Source organism: Aythya ferina (genome assembly GCF_964211825.1).
Source record: "Aythya ferina genome assembly, chromosome: Z".
NCBI lineage: Eukaryota > Metazoa > Chordata > Aves > Anseriformes > Anatidae > Aythya > Aythya ferina.
The window spans coordinates 68769782-68791619 of record NC_140299.1 but is presented as its reverse complement, the minus strand read 5'-3'; the positions used below and the strand labels follow the sequence as shown (position 1 = coordinate 68791619).

Below are 21838 nucleotides of genomic sequence, written 5' to 3'. Positions count from 1 at the left end.
TGGACACAGTGCTCTCTCTGGTCATTTCTCTAGACCATATCTCTAGGTCATCTCTCTCATGTCTCTGGCAGCACATAAATGCTAGCTCTGCTTTTGCTCTGTCCAATGCACAAATAAAAAGGTCCACCTATCTCCACCATGGCTGTTGACTAGGTAAACTGGTACTTTGAAGAGGCTGAAGAAGACCCTGGAGAAACAATACAAGTGGAAAAAGGGAGCGATATCTCCTGCTGCAAGTATTGGTCAGACACCCAGGAGAAAGTGTGGGAAAAATTGGAAAAAGAAATCCATGGACTTTTGGCCTTGGTATACCTGGTAGTGAGGAATAAGAATGGATGATCATGAGAAGGACAGATGATTGAAATCCAAGTCAAACTGTAGTCCCAAAGATGGAGAAAAAACAAACAAAAAAAAGCAAAAGCAAAAACACCTTGAAGAATATGAAACCTTGAAAACCATGAATATTCATGGCCCTATCTGCAGTAGGATGTTCTATATTAACAGAAATCCCAGTGGTCTTCAGGGATTCTCACAGGACCATGACCAAAAACAGATGAAAGTTCACTCTGTGGATGAAGCTGAATTGGTATAAGACTGAAAAGTTCTTCCATTGCAATTTTGCTTTGGTAAATGACAGAAAGATCAGCCACTCTCCAGGTACAAGATGACAGTAGGAAATGCAGAAATTAAATTAATCTTCTACATCCAGAACAAGTAGTTGTGAAGGCTGGAGCAAGCTTCTCTGAATGAAGAGGAGCTTTACCATTGCTTTCTTCCTTGAATTTGAGACACTCTGTGATTCTGTAAAACAAAAGTAATTATCAAGTAGTAACTTAGCTGCAACACTTAGTTTAGGAAATAAGGGTGGATGGGTATGGCCTGAGGATGGCTCTCTTCTCAGACAGCTCTCTTCTTGATGCCTATCACTTCTACTGCTCATAAAGGCTTTGTGGATTTTTTAAAAAATTGGATATCCTATTGATTTCAAAGTGTAGTATCTCTGCTAATCTACACTAAAAGCCAATAGATTAAAAAAAAACAGAGGTATCAATAAAACAACTTTATGCTGAGGTAACCTGAACCACTTTGCTTCATAAGTTTAATATGCCAGCACAGACAATGAAGTGAAAGACTAGGTTAAAACACAGACACACGCATGCACACACACGGTTTGAAGGACTTCTGTTCTTGTTGAGATTCTTACCTTTTAAAATCAGTGGGATTTTTTTATTCCTACTTGATGTTCATTTTTAATAACACACAAAATCTAGTTTTTAAGAACTACCTCCCCCATCTGCAAGGCATGTTATGAAAAGAACCTTTATTGGTAGTGGAGTCTCATTGTGAAGGAACTACTCTTAAAAATCAACATGGACATAGTGTGTTAAAGGATCACAAAATGCCAAACATAAAAATGAACATATTAAACCTACAAAAAATGTACACTTCTAAACATCCCTACAGAATTCTCCAGAAGTTCTACATCAGCTGGCAACGGATGCCACTTATCAGCTGCTAAAGATGAAACTTTACATGATGGTTTGCAACATCTTAATAACCAGTAGGAGGGAGGCCTGTGCAATCCTGCACTCCACTGTAGGCAGGTGGATAATAATATGTACAACAACAGTAATAATATGTGCAAAGCAAGTGATGTGCAATGCAATTGCTCACCACCCAGCCTGCCCCAGAGCAGCATTTCTCCCCACCCCTGCCAGCCAACCCAAATTAATTGCTCAGCATGACACCACATGGTACGGGACATCCCTTTGGCCAGTCTGGGCCAGTGGTCCTGGATGTGTCCCCTCCCAGTTCCACATGCAGCCCCAGCCTCCTTGCTGGCAGGGCAGCTGAAAGGTCCTTGTCTCTCTGCAAGCACTGCTCTACAACAACTAAAACTTCAGCATGTTTTCATTGTCATTCTCATCCTAAACCACAAATATAGCACCATACCAGCTACTAGGAGGAACATTCACTCTATCTTAGCCAAAACCAGGATACAGCAAGACACCTGGCATCTGTAATTTTTCATGTAAGGTTTTCCCAGTAGTAGAATACCCCCAGGGCAGAAGTATATCCTCCACAGATACTATTTCTGAGTGAAATAAGTGCTCATAAAAATATCAGTCAAGTAGAGGTGGAAACAAAGAAGGGAATCTCTTAAAATATTTCATCTGTTTTGGAGGGACAAAACTGATCTTTATATTCATCCTCACTGATCTTTGAGGATGTCAACAAGAAGGCCAGTTCTGGTAAATCATTATGGCTTAATTCCATATTTACTGAACCTCAAGTAAATACATGTACATCTGCTGACTCAAATCAGAATATGTTTTGTACTTCTTCTGAGGTATTCTGTTATTTAATTTCTTTCAATGAAATAAGTTTCATGTAGTGAAGAAAACATCCTTTATAATTTTTTCCTGACTTCACTCAATACTGGATAGAAAATGTAAGAAAATACTTTGTGCAAAACAGGAAGGAACTCTGTATTTTGTGATTCAGAACAAATTACATGGTAATAAAATAACACAAGATCAACCACAGTCCTTTACACCCATATCAAAGGCCTTAATTTTCTAGGGCTTTCATTTTACTTGTAACTTCAGATTGCTCCAAAATGTAAAGCAGATTGCAAAGTACCTTGTGTCAAATTCCTGGCCAATGCATGTGACACAGATGATTAGCAATAGCACAGTATTTCTAAGTAGTTATAAGACTGCAAAAGTGAGCTTTATGTTTTTAGAAAAATGATGACCTACTAAGTAACTCCAAATACTCTTGTACACTTCAGTGTAGTACATCAGGCTCTGTGTTGAAAGCTAAGTGTTTAGTTACAATTCCTATGGTTACTGAAGAGGACTCCAACATAGCACATGACTGGTTTTCTGTGCATGTCTTGGGAGATTTATGGAGAGTCCCCACCAGATTTAAGAATGATTCAGTATCCTGTAGAAATCTGTAGAGTCCTCTGTAATGGCATCCCAAATACACAAGATCTTAGGTTAAACAGAGTTCAGCTTCATACTTCTGGGTAACGCTGCCTGCAAATTTTTGCTGTTTTCCAAATTAACCATCTTTTAAGTTGCTCCTCCCTAAATTGCTGGGTTCAGAATTAAAGCAAAACACTGACCATATGAAAGTCAATGAGTAGTCTGCCATATTTACCTCATCTGAGAAGAATTTCACCAACTGTACTCAACTTTGTTATTACTGGTACTTTGTTGGTTGCAACTTGTTTCTTCATTGTAGTTCTACTTAACCAAAGACTTTGGATGTCACCCAGAAGTTCACATAAATTATATTGTAGTTTACTTGAGACTGACCTCATTTATGTCCTATGGCCATAAAAATCCATGGCAGTCTTTTTTGCCAACTCTCTTTTCTTTCTAAGACCGGTAGAATCTCTAATCATGCTTTCTAGAAGTGATGTGTATTTTTGTTTTGTATTATTGATAAAGCAACTATCAAGGTAAAGGTCATGGTGAGAGTAAACATCTTTTAAGGCAGACTGCAGAAAGAAAATCTGTAATTAATTCAAATTGCAACACACTTTACTACACGGGTTGGGCTATTGTTTTCTTATTCATATATCAAAAGACTCCAACTTAAAAAAATAGCGCACTTAAGTGTCACACACTTGGTTACCTTGTTCCAAGTATTTGCATAGGTATATTTGCAAGACAGTGGTGCACAAAGCAGCTGTGTAGTCTATACTACTGCAATATGGCTCCAGTTGTTCACCTCTTTCACAAAGTCATCAATATTGCTAGTGTGGTCTGTGTGGTATGGCAGAGTACTTACATTGTGAACCTCCAACCTGGCTATTGTTTATAAAAAACACAGAAAAAATGTCATAAGGATATCACTCCAAATTCAGCCTATGCACACTGTAACTCATACTTCAAATATTACACAAGTCTTAGTGTTCCAAGCACTTCCTAGAATTGGGATTTTTCTCCAAGTCTTGAGAAGATCTTTTTTTGTGGGATGAAAGATCATTGAGAAGGTTACATGAATTTATTTATTCTAAATAAATTCACATGCCACAATTCTCCAAGGTGCTGTTCAACATCACAAGCTTGCTGAATTAGTCAGCAGTAATTAGTTACACCAAGTTATTTTACATCCTCTCCTCTCCTCTCCTCTCCTCTCCTCTCCTCTCCTCTCCTCCCCTCTCCTCTCCTCCCCTCCCCTCTCCTCTCCTCTCCTCTCCTCTCTCTCCTCTCCTCTCCTCTCCTCTCCTCTCCTCTCCTCTCCTCTCCTCTCCTCTCCTCTCCTCTCCTCTCCTCTCCTCTCCTCTCCTCTCCTCTCTCTCCTCTCCTCTCCTCTCCTCTCCTCTCCTCTCCTCTCCTCTCCTCTCCTCTCCTCTCCTCTCCTCTCCTCTCCTCTCCTCTCCTCTCCTCTCCTCTCCTCTCCTCTCCTCTCCTCTCCTCTCCTCTCCTCTCCTCTCCTCTCCTCTCCTCTCCTCTCCTCTCCTCTCCTCTCCTCTCCTCTCCTCTCCTCTCCTCTCCTCTCCTCTCCTCTCCTCTCCTCTCCTCTCCTCTCCTCTCCTCTCCTCTCCTCTCCTCTCCTCTCCTCTCCTCTCCTCTCCTCTCCTCTCCTCTCCTCTCCTCTCCTCTCCTCTCCTCTCCTCTCCTCTCCTCTCCTCTCCTCTCCCTTTTTCTCCCCTCCCCTTTTCTATCCTCCCCTTTCCCCTCAATGTCCTCTTCCCCCTTTCCCTTTTCTTCCTCTTCTCTTTCCCCTTTCCTTTGCCTGTCCTCTTCCCCTTTCTTCTTTTCATTGCCAGGAAGAAGACAGTTTTCTCAAACGGCACGTTTGCTTGCTCAGTGAGAGACCTCTCAGGCATATACACCCTAAATATGTCAGTGAGAGTGTTCTCCTCATGTTCTTTCATGAAATAGCTTGGTAAAGTCTTAGAGATCCCATACAGTGATAGCTTTACTTTGGACATAAAAGCCAATTAGGCAGATTAGTTTAAATTCTGCATCCTGTCCATTCATTTTGTTAACCTGTTCTGTCACAACAATCTGTCACAATGACAGGACCATTAATATGCATTATATATTATATATATATTATATATATTATACCCCTGATTTCAGCAGGGTATAAAGACACAGAGATCAATGGTACATGCTAAGAGCCATCTCAAGAAAACATTACAAGAAACTTTGTAATTTTACAAGAAACATTACAAGAAACATTACAAAACACTTTGGGACTTAACTTACCTAGCTCATGTTCTTAAGGCACCAAGAGAAAGGCAGTGACAATGGATATTTTCCCTCTTTTGTGAGGCAAGATGTACCTTGATTGCTACTGACCAGTATCAGACAGTGGCGTATGAACTACAGCAGCTCAACATTTGGGCAACCATTGAGGATGGCTTTCTTGTTCCAGAGAGCCTTGTTTGATGAATCTTATTTTATTTGGCTCATAAGGAGATTCTCCTATTTGCAACGCAGCAGCACTTCTGAAAAATGATATGTATCTGTGATGCAAAGCCACAGAGTCCTTGTACCCTCACAAGGCCTTCAAACAAAACACCAAACCTACAGGAGAAATTAAAAAAAAAAAAAAAAAAAAAGCCATCAGCGGACACTTCCTATGAAATAATGAACTTCCTTATCATTTTATTTTCAAACTGCAACTTTTGCATGATGTCTGATAATCACAGAGAACCCTTCTCCGCTCAGGATACACAAACCACAGGATTCCGATGACTCACACCAAAAGAGCTTTTAAACACACGAAGGACGGAAGGGCATGCTGTTTCTGCATTAAAGCTTCCTGCCAAAGTCCGAAACTAAGCGTACATAAATATATTTGGACAAAGTTTTAGCAACAACGAGAAATTCACCTCACTGTAACCCTTCCGGTGAGACAGTCTTGCCCATCTTATGAACTGTCAGATTGCATCCTGTTTGCCATACACTTCCCTTTCAACAATCACAGCTGAAAGCAAAATACTTGTGAAACTGCACAAAGGTGCAATATTGACTTTTTGATGCAAGGATGGCAATACCTCTTGTGTTCAAGCTGGATGTGGGCTAGCAGAAAGGGATCATGCTGAAATTTTCAGTGCTCTTTGCCCTGTAGTTGATTATATTTTTATATGGCCTTTATCACAATAAGCTCCAAAATGTGAAACTCTTGGTCTAGCATCAAATGTACATTAAAAGCAATGTGAAGCTCTCTGTTCTTGGAACTGCAAAGATAAATACTATAGCTATGGCAGCTTCTTTTCACCAGAGCAGAATCACTGAACACAATACCCTTCACTCTATGGGAATCCTTTGGGGAAACCATAAAGAGAAACGTTTGGCAAGACCTAATGTACTTCAGGGTGTCACATTGTTGTCAGTAAAACCATTTGATCTTTTTCCCAACGCTTCTCCAGGGACCCACACTCATCTGCTGATTGACACCTAGATAGTGTTGCAGGAGAAATAATGAAGGATGTCAGGCCACATTTTTAATCTTACAGTAAAGGCTTAGTGTCGCCGAAGAATTTCTTTCACTGATCTTAGGTAATTTCTCTGGCCATGCTTTGGACTTTGATGGAAATGAGTCAGCGGAAGCTCAAGCAAAATAGAGCAGATGAGCATGACTGGTTTGCAAAACAGTAAACTTCAGATTCAATTAAAAACAAAAACAAAACAAAACAAAACAAAACAACAAAAACAAACAAACAAAAACAAAACAAAACAAACAAACAAACAAACACAGAGGCCAGCAAAAGACCTGCATTCTCAAATTATTTAAATAAAATGGTATGCTCCCTAGATATACATGTAGCTGATGTTCTGTACAAAAATGAACACCAGCCTTGTCCCAGAAGTATAGAGTGAGGCACCAAGGGGCTTAGAAAGGACCTCAAGTTTTGCAGCCTGAAGTGCACTCTCTGCATCTGCAAGAGCACTGCCTCGAGTAATTTAACATTAATCTCCATTTGCTGCAGTCCCTGATGTCTGAGGTGCCAACCTCTTTGTGACTGCAGCTCTGTGACTGAGGACAGAGGTAGGTGTTACAGCACACAGACTAGGTGTCATATAGACAAAATGTCCTGGCAGGGACAGAGCAGGAGGGATCCCCACAAAGGAGGACTGGTGTTTTTTGCAGTAGGATGATACGTATTTGTTGGGAACATCTGGGCTGCTGGCAGGAAGACTATGTGTATACAATGCAAGGGTTGCAAGGTACAGTGAGGACAAGAGAAAGGAGGTCTTACACTTCAGGGGGATTATAGCTGTCTTCCTTATCCACCCACTTCACAGCCTCATTATTATTACTATGTGGAGAGCAGATGACAACTATTTCTCTGGGGTGATGAGTACATCCATCAGTTTATACTTTCATCACTCCCACAGGGAATTACTCCACTCATGTCCCTCCTTCTGTCAGCTGCAAATGCAGCTGATACATCTGCAAATTATACAGCTGTTTATTGTTCTTCATCTAAGATATCAATGAAAAATTCAGGGAATTTTAAACCATATCACAAATATTTAATAGGCTTTCCCTTATGCCATTTTTGCCTTTAAATCCTTCTACTCCATTCTGATGCATATGACATACCTTTATCCATATAGATACTAGAATATTCTTTGCAAGTGCAATATAAGATCTATAAAGTGTCTTGAAAATAACATCTTATATATGTACAGTATTATTTCTGTAAAAATCAATTCATTTTATTTGTTTACCATGCTTGTACTAACCTCCCACACAAACTAATATTCCCTATGTGAATGCTTTCCTAAGAAACCAAAATCACTTCTCATGCAGATAACAAAAGCAATGGTTGCAGAACCAGCTAGAGCCAGCTGCTATTTTCCGTTTTGCTATGTCCCTTTTTGTAGTTCAGAGTCTGCATCATTCTGGAAGCATAAGCTTAATCAAAGATGTAGATTTGTACATGAACATAATAGGGCAGTAGGTCCTGGAAATAAAGTTAAAACACATTAGGTATATTTAATCTAATATGCATTTCAGGTTTTTTTGAGGTCCTCATTTAAAAAAGGCACCTGAAACACAGTTTTGCATGACATTCTCTTAGGTGAACATGGTTTAGATTCTAGTGTCTAAGGTGGCTGCTAAGCATTTTGGAAAAACACACTCCAAGCAGTGAGGACATCAGTGTCAAACAAGATGTATGTATTGGGTAAATTGTCCTGGGGCCTGTCCCACAGGTATTCAGTGTTCTCATTAACAGTTAATGATGAAAGAGTGAATTTCTTTTGTGCATCATAAATGTGTTATGACCTACAAGGTTGGACATGATGGAGAGCATATTTAGAGTTTGTCATAATTTTGAAAAATTAAAGAAAAGGTTTGAAAATACTGTTAAATTTTTGGTAGTGACAAGAGCAAAATTCCAGATAAACAATGGCAATTAAATGGCTCAAATGTGGCATGAGAAATGATAGGAGGCTTTAGTCCTGCAGAAGAGCATCTGAAGGAAGGTGGTTTCTAAATTAAACAAGACAAAGTCTTACATTGCTGAAAGAAAGGTGAAAAGCTCACTCTGGGATGTCTGATCAGGTGTCTAATTTGAGAGAACCAGGGAGAAGTTCTGTCTGATCCACTGACACATCTTTCGCCAATTTCTCTGCCCACTTACAGGTGCCCTCTCTCAAGAAAAGTGAAATCTATGTACAAATGTATGCTTTATGACGGGAGATTCAGAGGAGAAAAATAAGAATGATCAGGAGGTTAGAAAACACAGCCTATACGGAAAAACTTAAAGAACTGAAGTTGTCTGCTTCAAAGAGGACAGAAGAGAGAACAGGACAAGAACAGGCTTGACAAGCTTAGGTAACCTGCAGAAAGGGAGAGGAAAGTCAAACACTAATGGCACGATCTGGATAGCTCACATTACCTGGGGAGTCTGTGAAAGCTCCCGACCAAATATTCTTGTAGGCACTGCCAACAAGTATACCTCACTAATAACTGTCAGAAAGCATAAGCTGAATAATACTCATTGCTGGACCTGCTCCAGTGTTTCCATTATGCCACACGGGAACCACACCATGGAGAAGTAGTAGAAAAGCTTTTACTACTTCTTGAAGTTGGAGGAGAGTTTAGACAAGCAAAGATAAATAGTCAGGATATCCTAAATTTGGCTAGCCTTGAAGGCAATATGCCTAGGAGTTGTCCAAAATGAGATCTTCAGAAAGGACAAAAAATACATTAAAGTGAGAAAAGCTTAGTTTTAGCAGAACTGAAACTAAAACACTTAACTTTATTAATTGAGAAAACTCTAAGCAACTAGGTCAAAAAGATCTCTACACACATCTCTTCCCCTGACCATTGCATCTCTGTAGGCAGAGACTCATAGCTATGGTTGATTCCAGCCAACCCATCAACTTTTTGAGCAGCAGTAAATTCTGCCTAGCTCCCTCCAAAAATACCCTATATTCCACTCCTCTGAGACTTTTATGTCTGGTTCCTACCTAGGCAGCAGCTACCTACTTTCTGTTTGCTTCTAGAAGGTTCAAACTAACTTCATCACTTCCTAATGGAATGCAATATATCACTGAAAACACAGGAGCAGCATAGATGCCATCCACCACTTCTTCATGTTGGAAAGCACACTAAATTAAGATCACAGACCAGGCATTTCTATAGTGTAAGGCAAAAGGGAATCACTTCAGTCATTCATACTAACCTCTTGAACAAAGCATCACGAAATTTCTCTACACTATTTCTTATTTGTCTGGAGCAGACTTTTTTTTTTTCTTTTAGGCAACAAAATTCCGAATTAAAACTTTCATCTGAAGAATCTACCACATTTTTAAATACATTGTTCCAAAGTGTAATTAGCCTGGAGGCTGAAAATCTGCATTTCTTCTCTAATCTGCTTTTGTGTTGCTTGATCTGTCTTGCTCAGATGCAGAAGAACCAGAATCACTGGTTCTTCTGATACTTTCATCTGCCAGATTTAAGAGATGAAAGTCAAAGGTTTGCTTTGTGAGTGCTGACAAGCTGTGATCAAATCATCTTCCAACTTCCTTTCTGGTAAACCAACTATTTTGTGTCTCCTAGAACAGGACATATTTTTCAAGTTGTTACTCATCCCTGTTGCTCCTCAACGAATTCTCTGTATTTTATCAGCATTTTTAATAGTACTGCAGAAACAGCAATATCAGTGGCAGATGCAGGAGAAAAAAAGAAAAAACAAAAACCAAACCAAACCAAACAAACAATACCTCTGCATTTGCATTTAATACTTCCCAGTAGACTTCTTACACTATTTTTTGGCCCTGCTGTTGTGGGGGAAGCTTTCATACTACCCACAAGGATCTTATCAGGGTGATCGGTCCCCATTTAGACAATGTTGCCTGCATTTTTGCTCTGAGCTATCATACATTGTTGTATATAATTTTCTATAAAATTCAGAGTGTTAAATCCATAATACAGCCTCTACACTGTTTAGCAATTATCTAATATTTGTGTCTCATGCAAACTTTAAATACTCGTCATTTTCATTTTTCTTTCTAAGTAGTTTTGATGGAAATGTCAAATATGTTAGACTTAAGCTTAATGGAATGGAATGGGAAGAGCATTTCAAGATCTGACCCCGAATTTATAAAACTCTGATAATCTGCAGGGCATTTCAAAAGTTTATTTCATTTCCTTTTGAAATAGGTGTTGATTTTCAGATTTTGTAGGAAATAAAGCATACTGTACCCAGCCTATGCTTCCATTTGCACCTCGGTCAGTCTTCAACATGCCGTGGGCAGGTCACAAGGTCAACAAACCCTTCGATGCTGCAAAACAGGAAGGAATTGTATAACAGGGTAGCAGAACCATGACTCAGGCGGATGCCAGGCCTTTGGGATGGTATGATTCACACGCCTTATTGTGCCTGCTTGCAGTGCAGCACCATCTCACCCGGGGTGGAGAAAAGCACTCAGTGAGCTGCCCACTTCCAGCTGCAAATAGGACATATCCGTTAATACCAACTGTAAATAACGCCTGCAGAAGGAAAGCCCCACTGAACCTCCGGTGCCCAGCCCTCTGCAACCAGTGCCCCTGCTCCCCTGGAGCCTTCCCAACACCACATGTGGGCACTGTCCAGCAGCACAAACAGCACAGAAGACCAGCTGAAGCTCTGAAGTCCCACCAGGATGCGGTGAAGACACCACCAGAGCCTCCTTGTCCTTATCCAAGGCCTGCCTGTAAAGTCCAAAACTAGCTCAGACAAATCAAAGTAAAACTCCACAGCAATTATTTTGCCCCCACAGGAGGAGCAGCCTTGTCCCAGACTTGTGCATCTGCAAAATGTGTGGGTGAGCAACAAAGCCAAGGGGCACTGTCTAGGCAGGGAAGTCTGAACTGCCTCCAGGGTTGTGTGTACTTTCTGTTAACTGCAGTGTAGCTGATAGGACTTTTTGTTTGCTTTTCACCTTTCTAATTCCAGAACGCCCTTTTCCATCCATTTACCATACTCAGAGACACCACACTCACCACTAGGTCTTCCCCCAAATTGGTGGGATGTGCTGGAAGAAGCCTGTGAGGTGGGAGATATACAGGGCACATGCCTACCAAAGGTATGGATGGTGGTAGCAGAAGTCCCTTCTCCTCGAAGTGGTTTTCAGATGATATCTCCTGCCAGCATTGGCTCACCCCACTGCTCCCTCACATATCAGGAAGCCCTTTCCTTTCTTCACACCTGTGAGTGCACAGAGGGACCTCAGCTGCCCAGCGTCTGGAGTATTTTTCCAATGAACAGTAAGGATTTGTTTACGTATCTACCTTCCTCACATAGGACAAGCACCAGGTCTCCAACACAAAGAAGGTCATTGCCACATAGCAGTGGGGAAGAGGGGTTTTGGTAAAACAACACCAGGAGCAAAGCCTGTCCTCTTGGATGTGTGGTACTTGCTGTCATCAGCAAGGGGCAGAAAAGACAGCGGTGTTTTACAGACTGCGTTATCAAGTTTAAAGCTGATGAGGAAGTGTGTGGGTGGTGAGGGGCAACAGAAGTTCCTCTTTTCACAATTACCCAACCATACCAACCTCACAAAGACAGAAGTGTCCCCATTGAAATAATATTTACTCTGGAAGCCCTGCTTGTTGCACTTCTGCTCAGTGCCAAATCTCCCTGGAGCTCATCTTCAGCACCTCCCAAACACTTTCTCCACCTGAAAATTATAATGTTAAGTCCACAACATAGCTAAGTAGGCAAACCCACTACATTTTTTTTTCCTGCTTTTTTTTTTTTTTTTTTTTTTTTTTTTTTTTTTCCTGAATTACTTTTTCTTGTATTTTTCAGGGTCTATAGAGCGTACTTCCTCCTCCTTCCTTCAAGGTTCCTGTATCCACAACGATCTGTGAGAATAAGTCCCATTAACATTGTCACATGCTTAAAGCAGTTTAAAAAAAAAATACAGTGATATTCAGTTCTGCCTGCAATGGGCAGCTCCCACAGCTACTAACATAGATATAAGCAACATACCTAGAGACCAGTTTTTAAGACTCTCCACTCCGTATCACTTGGCAAACTTTGCCAAGGACGAACAGAAATTTTGAAATGGGTAACTAGTATTCACTGTCATCAGACCATACATTTCTCTACACATACAAACATGTGCTAAATATTACCAATTTTTGCTATGTCACAAAAGCACAATGCTTCATGTAATTGTCTTACTAGCATCTTTTGAAGTTCGTTCTTTGATAAAATTGCCAAACAGTTTCAAGAGCATTGGGATTGGGTCACTTTAAGGTTTGACTGAGCCTTTGACACTATGTCTGTGCTTGAAGAGCCTCCTAATTAGTAGTCAGTATTTTGAAAATAACAGTTGACCTGTAGCTACATATTCCATAAATATTTATAATTATGTATTCCATAAATAATTATAAATTTAATTAATTTTAGTTATAAATTAAATTAAATTTATAATTATTATAAATAATTATAATAAATTAAATATTTATTATAAGTAATTAATTAAATTTATAATTATTTATTCCATAAATATTTATAAATTATTTCAGTTTCGCAATTAGACATCTGCCAGAGCCAAAGAAGAGAAATTTTTAAACAGATAAATAAGACTTGCTGTGATCAGAATACGCATCTAGCTCTACAAAGACTTTGGAATATATTGGGTATTTTGACTAGTCAGAAAAAAATGTATCAAAAAGCATTATGACAGGGAAGGGAAGGGAAGGGAAGGGAAGGGAAGGGAAGGGAAGGGAAGGGAAGGGAAGGGAAGGGAAGGGAAGGGAAGGGAAGGGAAGGGAAGGGAAGGGAAGGGAAGGGAAGGGAAGGGAAGGGAAGGGAAGGGAAGGGAAGGGAAGGGAAGGGAAGGGAAGGGAAGGGAAGGGAAGGGAAGGGAAGGGAAGGGAAGGGAAGGGAAGGGAAGGGAAGGGAAGGGAAGGGAAGGGAAGGGAAGGGAAGGGGTGCAGGCATATAAAAAACAACAACAACAAAAAATCAAATCAAAACAATAAAAACAACAAGAACAAAACTAACAAAGATCTGCTTTTCTTTTGAATTTGTGCTGACATTTATCAAGGTGTAAGTCTATTTTATTATTTTCTAGGATACTGGGTCTGTATGTTCCATCTGATAATGATGTTTTAATAATTGTACCAAAGCACTGTGTGCCCTCTAAGAAATGCAGGTAAAACATCTGGTATTTGCTTAGATTGTCACAAAACTGGTACAACAGCACCAGGATCTCAGCTGATCCGTATCAGATTAAATTCCATGCTGCACAATACTTTGCGTCATTTTAGTGACTCCTGTGGTCAGACAGGGACTGACAAGGTCTGGTACCTTCAAGGAATGGCATTAAACACAAATACATCTAGGACATAGATAGTATGTCTGGCCTGTGACTCAGCTTATCCACACCTGTTTCTTACAAAATCAAGGCTTACATGTTGCTGCAGGTTAACGGGCTCAGTGAGAAATGATCTCATCTTTCATAAAAGCAAATGTATTTTCACAGAAAAACTTTACACACTGCAATCTGCCTTCTGTTCAGACCGATTGTCTACTTCTTATGACATCTGCTTCTAGTGCTTTATCCAGCCTATTTTCAGCAGCTAGGTACTGAGTTCCTATCACAATGCTTATGAAACTCCTAATGAGTCACTGTTACAGAAAACCCATCTCAATCTCTAGCCCTTCCCATGCCATGCTCCTTCCAACCACAACAAGCAAAGGTTGATCCTTGGCTCACCATTATCTGCACCTGCCTTCCAACTAGCCTTAATTTCTTCACCCTCTCTCTCTGTGTTTATATCCCTGCATCAAAAGCTGCCTCATCCCCTCCTAACCAAGCTTCGCCGTGAAGCTGGAGTGCCTCCTGCCAGCGTGGAGAGGGGCAGGAGATGAGGTGGGAGTAGTACCTCCAGGTGTAGGTTCTTGTGCCCTGGGCGCCTGCTGCAGGTGCAGCGATGGGCATGCTGCCACGTGGCCGACTGCCACCGACACTCCCTTCCCCGTGGCCCCCATTTCACCCTGCCCCTGAGCTTCAGGAAGCTGAGCTTTGGCGAACTGGCAAGGTTTTCATGTTTACAACCAACCACTAGGAATCAAGTTGCTGTCTAATGGGCTGGAGCAAATGACAGTCATTATTCTGACTGTAGCCACAGTAACCACTTACCTGATTAACCACACAGATGAAACGTGCTTAATCAAACACCTGCCCATTTCTCTCTGCTGAAACGCATGCAGTGAGTGCTCATCCCACCACTGTGGGTTCACACAGCAGCCCTTCACTGCTACTTGTGTTGCCTTGAGCTTCAGCATTTGGGGCTAAAGAGATGTGGTAAGCTGCCTTCTGCCAACTGCCTGTGAATGAAATTTGGAGTTGCATATAGACACAGACACACGCAAACAGCCCAAAGCAGGTACAAGCACAACAGAAATACACAGAATATCTGTGAATGGCACAACTGTTTTTCCAGCCACCATGTACAGTGGGAGTGGAAGGTCAAGTAAACACTAGCTAGTTAGTTCTCAGGCTGAATGGAAACTGTAATATGCAATGTCCAAGTTTAATTCATTCAAACAAATGCCTTGTTGCACTCAATGTATCTCATGGGTCTAGTTTTTACTACTTTAGGAAACAATATTGTACATGCTTTCTTCCTCTTCCTATGTTTTGGATTTACAATCTATTTTGGATCTAATGAGAGTCCTGGGATTTTTCTTCCTGTTACTCATAATAATTACTGTTTATGTACTACAGGATGGAAAGCTTTCCAAATTACTTTTTCCTTTGATTATCAATCATTACCTGTTGGATGCTTTGTCTTCTTTTTTTTTTTTTTTTTTTTTTGGCTTTCATAACTCAGTCCTTCCTTTGTGTACATTTGGCTGCCCCTCCCTAACTTGCATGATAGGCTTACCCTTTTCTCCTATAGTTTTTGGCACTTGTCCTTTAAAGCCTGCATTTTCTCTGGGTACTTCTGCCTTATCCTTTGGCAATAAAACTGTTCAAATACCCAACTGTTATCCTGTTGTTTCTGTGCATAAGCACCTCTGATTTAGCCTCTGTTCTAGACAAATTAAGTTTTGTTTCCTTTTTGACCTTGTTCCTGACATTCTTCTCAATCATTATGAATACCTTTGAACCCTCCCATTTCATAGATGATATATTCAGCTTATTCTGCTCTGAATACACAAATAATTTCTTCCTTCATTCTGCTTTCATTTAATCCACTGCCTCTGGCTTCTCTTCTCAGAGAAGACCTAATGCTAAGACAAGGTAATATTTTAGGTTTATAATTTTATCCACATCTCTTCCATTAGCTCTGACCCCACTATAAAGTTTTCCTGGCTTCTATTTTAAAAGCTTTCTGAACATGGTTACTAATCATTTTTTCTCTCTTATTCTGCCATTTCTTACCCATTGTGCCGACCCCCTCTCTGGTGCAACCTTGTCTTGCTCATTGATCCACAAGCATCTTTCACAGTCTTGTCCCATATAGGTACCTCATTATGATGAGATCTGAAAAAGTAAAAGCACTGCATACATGACAGAGGACCAGTGAAAGTGGAAATACCAGTAAACTCTTGTATGATTTTGGCGTAGATCTACCTTTGCGTAGATTTCCCATTTGCTCTGCATTCATATGGGCTACAATGGCTCAACCCATGGCATTCATTCATGGCATTCATCACCACCCCAGTGGTGTCACTTCTCTGGAGCCTGCCAGGGTGTAAATCACCTGCTTAGCCATTAAGGGCGGGCTGCATCCATTTACACACAGAAAAAATTTGCACCAGGGATTATCTATCCTTTGCCATTCATTTCTGCAGCAGCAATTACACAGGTTCCACAACTGTGTGGAGCTGTTTTAACCCAGCTAATAATGAATACATTTAAGTAATTCAGATTACCTGACAACTCCCCAGTCTGAACCTGTGTGTTTCACTTAGGTGTCAGTATACCCTCTGAATTCTGGGAAAAGACTCACTTGATGCAAGCTGCAATTGTAAATTCCAACACTAAAGGGATTTTATTTAGATCATTCAGTCATTACTTCTAAAATTTTTAGATTTGTATAATCTTTTTTAATTCTCATATATGAAAACGAGACATACCTTGCATATATCTTCAAAGAGAACATAAGACCAAGGATCATGACCCATATGTGCTCCTTGGTAATGTTCAATGGCCAGTTGGAACACATTGGTTATTTCCCGGATAGGGGAAAATGTTTTTAACTGAACTGCTGAACGCAGGCATTTTTGTTATTTGTGCCCATTCATACAACTTTTAGCCTTGGTACCTCATAGGAATTGAGATTCATGACATCAGGACCCCAGTGTAAAGTGTGATTGCTAGTAATATGTCTTATATCTTCTTTCTTTCCTAAAAGATCATGCACCTAGAGGCAGAATCAAGAAAATGCAAACCTGTCATAACACAATTTCTGAAGCCAGAGTTAGCCAAAACATCTTTAAACATCATAGAGAAAAATATATAGTGAATTGTGCTCTGGGTGAGCACATTGAGGGGAGCTGGACTAGATGATCTCCTGAGATCCCTTCCAACTTCAACCATGCTGTGAAACAGCTATCTAAAAATAAAAATTACAAGCTGAATTGATCAGAATACCAGCAAAAATCACCAGCAATTCTCATTGCTCCTCTTAATAAGTGTTCAGCGGATCCTTCCTTTTCAATTTTAAGGGACTTAGCAGATCTTCTAAATACCCTAAACTTCCTCTCTCCTCCTGACTATTTTTTTTCCACTGAAGCCTCCGGATATTTGTCTCTCAATAATGATACAAACGGATGCAGCCACCCACAGCCACAGCCTTGTGGTCAGTCTTTCAGAGTCATTCTATGAATGCCTACATGTTCAGACCCCTTTCTAATCCCATTTCCTGATTAAGTGCAATGTTAATCATGATTAGAGGGGCACTGCTAAGATTAGTCAAGGAAAAATCTTGAAACATGCAGGCAAGAAAAAGAATGGAATTTATATTAAAATTCATAAGTCACAATGCTGATAGCTGGAGGCTCAGTGTTAAAAGGAAAAATGAAAAATGCTTTCCTTACGGATGTTATGCAGAAAATTACCCTGTTTTGCCGATATTATGCAGAAAATTACCCTGTTTTGCCTATGTACCTCAGCTTCACATTGCTCAGAAGTTTGCGTGACCTAAGAGTGAAAGGCTTCATTAGTTCATTCATTGGTAACAGATATCAGATTTCTCAGTAAGGGTGGCCAAAAATGTACACATTTCCACCAACACACACAGGAGCAGTGAATTTTAGTGCCTTTGAAAAGAGGGCCATCCACTGGAACTAATTAATCCACAGAGTCTGATAAATGAATTGTGGACACCAATTTTATGCTGATTACTTTTCTACTTATTTCACTAATTAAAGAGCATAATAGCTGGAAATGGCTGGTAAAAGCACACAGAGGCTGTCTTTCCAAACCCAGCAGTCTTTGGTCAAGACCAGCTCCAGGCAGATAGTAGTGCATGCTGATGTGATGTAGGCACGCTGCAGGAATGCCGTTGATGACTCTGGGATGGCACCTCTTTAAGCAGAAGGGAAGGGTGACATTTGCCTTTGCTGCCACTCCATTGGCCTCCAGCCACTCATCTCAATGGGACCTTGGCCTAGGCTTTTCCACTATCACAGCAGAATGCACTTATTCTCCCCTCTGGAGGTTTTCACCTAACATTCCTGCATCTCTATGGAAGAGAGGTCCCAGGTTAAGAGGTTAAAGCAGAAAACCTCGTGCTCACAGAGAAAAACAGAAGATCAGGTCAGAAAGATTCTTACTATGCAATTTTCACCTCAAACACTTGAATGTACAAGGTTCTCCACACTGAGTCAAAGAGCCTTATTTTTAACAGACTCCACTTTACTCCCTCTGCCCTCCACCAGGTGAAATGCAACACGAGTAAGACTCCACTGTCCTGCTTTTCCCTGTTCACTAAGGTCTAAACAACCAGGTGCTTTGTTGTCAGTCACAAACTCTATGTGACTGAGTACGAAGGCATTTACTGTGGAAATCCCTCCCACACTTACCTGCCTAGAGTTGTCTTAATCGCCGGTGTTCACACCATAGGCACTGCAAACCTAGAGGAGCAATTTTGTGCTGAGGTCATTTGGAAAATCGTTGGTCTCCCATCCAGTGGCAGTATGATAGCTAGCTGGCTTCTGGAAGAGGGTGATAAGCTTATTTTCCCCTGTTGAGGGATGGAAGTAGCATCCCTTGTGACAGCCAAGAAACACAGTAAGGTGAGTTTGGAAAAAAGCTCCTTTACAGAAGTAACAGCATGCCAAAAAGACCAGAATGCATCACAGGATGGAGGATGGTGTTCTGAATGTTGAAAAGGACTGAGGAACAGCCTTTGCCTGGTCCATGGGAGACCTTAAAAGCAAGCAACAGAGGATTTAAACAGGTACGTGCTTACAAGCACACAGATGAAACACAGCTGGCAATAATCCAGCTGTGCATGGTTGGAAGCATAACCACTGGCTGCATGCTCATCTTATTATTTGTCTTACAAAATAGTGTAGCAGTCCTGGTTAACATTTGTTTACCTTTGCTCTGGCCGTTCTTACACATTTTCTGGGTACTATTACATATTCTATGCAGGAGTAGTTCCTTCTTTGAAGAGATGATAGTTATGCCTATATATCCAATATATTACTGAGGATGAGGCGCATTTGGCCAGAAACCTCAACAAAGTGAACACAAGTATTTATTCAAGTAAACTGCATGGATTCACTCTTATGATATTCCTAACATCTTTAAGATACTGCTCGAAAACAGAGGAGGAAACTCCTTTTTCTTTGCTAGAGCTCCAGAGCTAAAACAAAGGATTGTGGATGCAGTAAAAATTTGGATTGAGATGGCTTGAAATAGACATTTTATGTGTAATTGATTTCATTAAAATTGTTTTGGTGCCTGAAACACAGAAAGTACTGTAAGTAATATACATGTAATATTAATTATTACACGTAATATTAATTATTATTTACATGTAAATTATTATTAAGGTTTTCAGATTTTCTGTGTATTTTATGGCATGTAATGAGCTCCTGCTATGTAGCTTACCAACCGTGAAGCCAAAGAAGCCAGAAGAAATGAAATAGGTGCATAACTAAAATATTTGCACACATTTTTTCCACATGCCCTGTGGCATGTAGTAATGGGCAAAATAGACATTGCATAGGGAGATAGTAAGATTTATTGCTTATTACTAACAAGCTAGAGAAGTGAGAAACAAAGGAAAGAAACCAAATGCACCTTCCCCCCCATCCACCCTCTTCCACCTCCTCTCCCCGAGCGGCGCAGGGGGACGAGGGAATGGGGGTTATGGTCAGTCTACAGCACTTCTTCTCTACCACTCCTTCTCCGTCACTCTTGTCCCCTGTGCTGTGGGGTCCCACCCACGGGATACAGCCCTTGATGAACTGATCCAGCGTGGGCTTCCCACAGGCAGCTCCAGATACGGGTCCGTACCACGGGGTCCATCCCTCAGGAGAAAACTGCTCCAACCTGGGTCCCCTACGGGCAGCAGCTCCTGCCAGGTCACCTGCTCCTGCATGGTCTCCTCTCCACGGGCTACAGGTCCGGCCAGGAATCTGTTCTGGCAGGGGTCTTCCACAGGCAGCAGCCTCCATCGGTGCAGGGCCACCTGCTCCACCGTGGTCTCCTCCATGGGCTGCAGCGTGGAACCCTGCTCCACCGTGGTACTCCATGGGCTGCAGGGGGACAACCTGCTGCACCATGGTCCTCACCACAGACCACAGGCGACTTCTGCTCCAGCTCCTGGAGTGCCTCTCCCCCTCCTTCTACACTGACCTTGGTGTCTGCAAGGCTGTTCCTCACTCCTCTCACTCTCCCAGTTAATGTGTGGCGCAGTGTTTTTTTCCTGTCTTAAATCTGCTCTCACAGAGGCTCAAATAACATCACTTAGTGGATTGGCTCTGGTCAGCAGTGGGGCCCTTACCTAACACGGGGCAGCTTCTAGATCCTTCTTACAGAAACCACCCCTATAGCCCCCTGCTACCAAAACCTTGCCACATAATCCCACTACACAGGTTAACACCATGTATTGGGCGTGTTTTCTGGAGTAACCTACCTATTGATTTAATTTCCTGGTGTTAGCCTGCTAGTGTCGATCTGTGTGAACGGCTGAATAATTTTGCTATTTACTTTGTTTTGTAGAATGGAAGGGCATAGCCACTTTAAAGATTGTGTCTTCACATAATGTCAGTGTTCAAATGCAATCAGTTTTGTACCACTTCCGAGATCTGAGGTGATAAAGACTCATCACCTTTTAGAAGTCAGAGAGGAGATGCTCTGTCATGCAAGAGTCGGTATTCTTTGTATTTTCCACCTTTATCATTTGCTTTTCATAAATGTAAAGAACACCATTGGCACTCTAAAATGCAACTACTCTGTTTCTAGTCAGGCAACTGCAAATCTGAAGTTATTTCTTCATGCTACAGTTTAAATTTTTAATTAATTAATTAATTAATTAATTACCCTGAGTACTTCAGATGGACTCCAACTTTCTGGGAAAAAAAGACTTTTACTGCTGAAGGACTTCTCCGGATTATTATTTTTTTCAAGTTAAAAGATATATCTACAGAGAAATGACACTCAGTGTGCAATGTTGTTAACCTCTACTTCCCCACTAACAGCTGTAGGCTTAACCAGAGTCACCTATACAGTTACTTTCTGTGAATGATTCTCCCTACGTAACATCTCCCCACTTTGGCTTAGAAGCAACTGCTGCAAGGATGCTCCAATCGTACATTTCAACAGAGAAAATCAGTGAGTTGGGCCAGTTTGAGGGCATCACTTTTCGTCCCATGAGTAGCCACCCCTTCCCATGTTCACTCTGGTGCAGAACCCATGTACTACCCTTGTCTAGCAAAGCTCTGGAGACACCACTGAACTCCACTCTCTCTCCATGAACCTAAAGGTGACAAGATGGGGTCTCTACCAAACTGTACAACCACTGTTCTGGGAAAGGTAAGTGATAAACAAAATGTCCAGCTTGATGCAACAAGATATCCAAGAGGGCTTAAAATTCCCCGCACGTTCAACAAGAGTCAATCTTACCAAGAATGAATAGTTCCAGTTCTTCTGACCATCCACTAATTTATGTATGAAGTGGCAGCTCTCCAGGAGAAAAGAATTGAGTGGTCTTGGAAGAAACTCAGGACTTGCAAGATGATTTGAGTTACTCTTCCAGCTGCTTCCAGATGTTGTGCTTTTTTTTTTTTTTTTTTTTTTTCCTTTTATTAACTAAATAAATATCTCAAAATTTCAAGAGAGAAATAGTTTCTGCTTCCCAATACAAGTTTTCAATGTAGAAA

General features: G+C 41.0%; 2 long non-coding RNA genes across 3 annotated transcripts; both read right to left on the bottom strand.

Moving 5' to 3' along the window:
• Positions 1-301: 301 nt before the first annotated feature.
• On the bottom strand, positions 302-12325 carry LOC311426746. Of its 2 annotated transcripts, none has more exons than XR_014686997.1 (5): positions 12265-12325; positions 12028-12152; positions 10696-10940; positions 5235-5555; positions 302-801 (listed from the first exon to the last, which is right to left on the bottom strand). It is a non-coding gene; the product is annotated as an uncharacterized lncRNA (long non-coding RNA). The 2 variants fall into 2 exon arrangements; XR_014686998.1 differs by having other exon boundaries at positions 12068-12152.
• A 2312-nt stretch (positions 12326-14637) lies between these two features.
• LOC311426747 lies at positions 14638-18922 on the bottom strand. The gene is made up of 3 exons (XR_014686999.1): positions 18527-18922; positions 15879-15980; positions 14638-14818 (listed from the first exon to the last, which is right to left on the bottom strand). It is a non-coding gene; the product is annotated as an uncharacterized lncRNA (long non-coding RNA).
• Positions 18923-21838: the final 2916 nt, after the last annotated feature.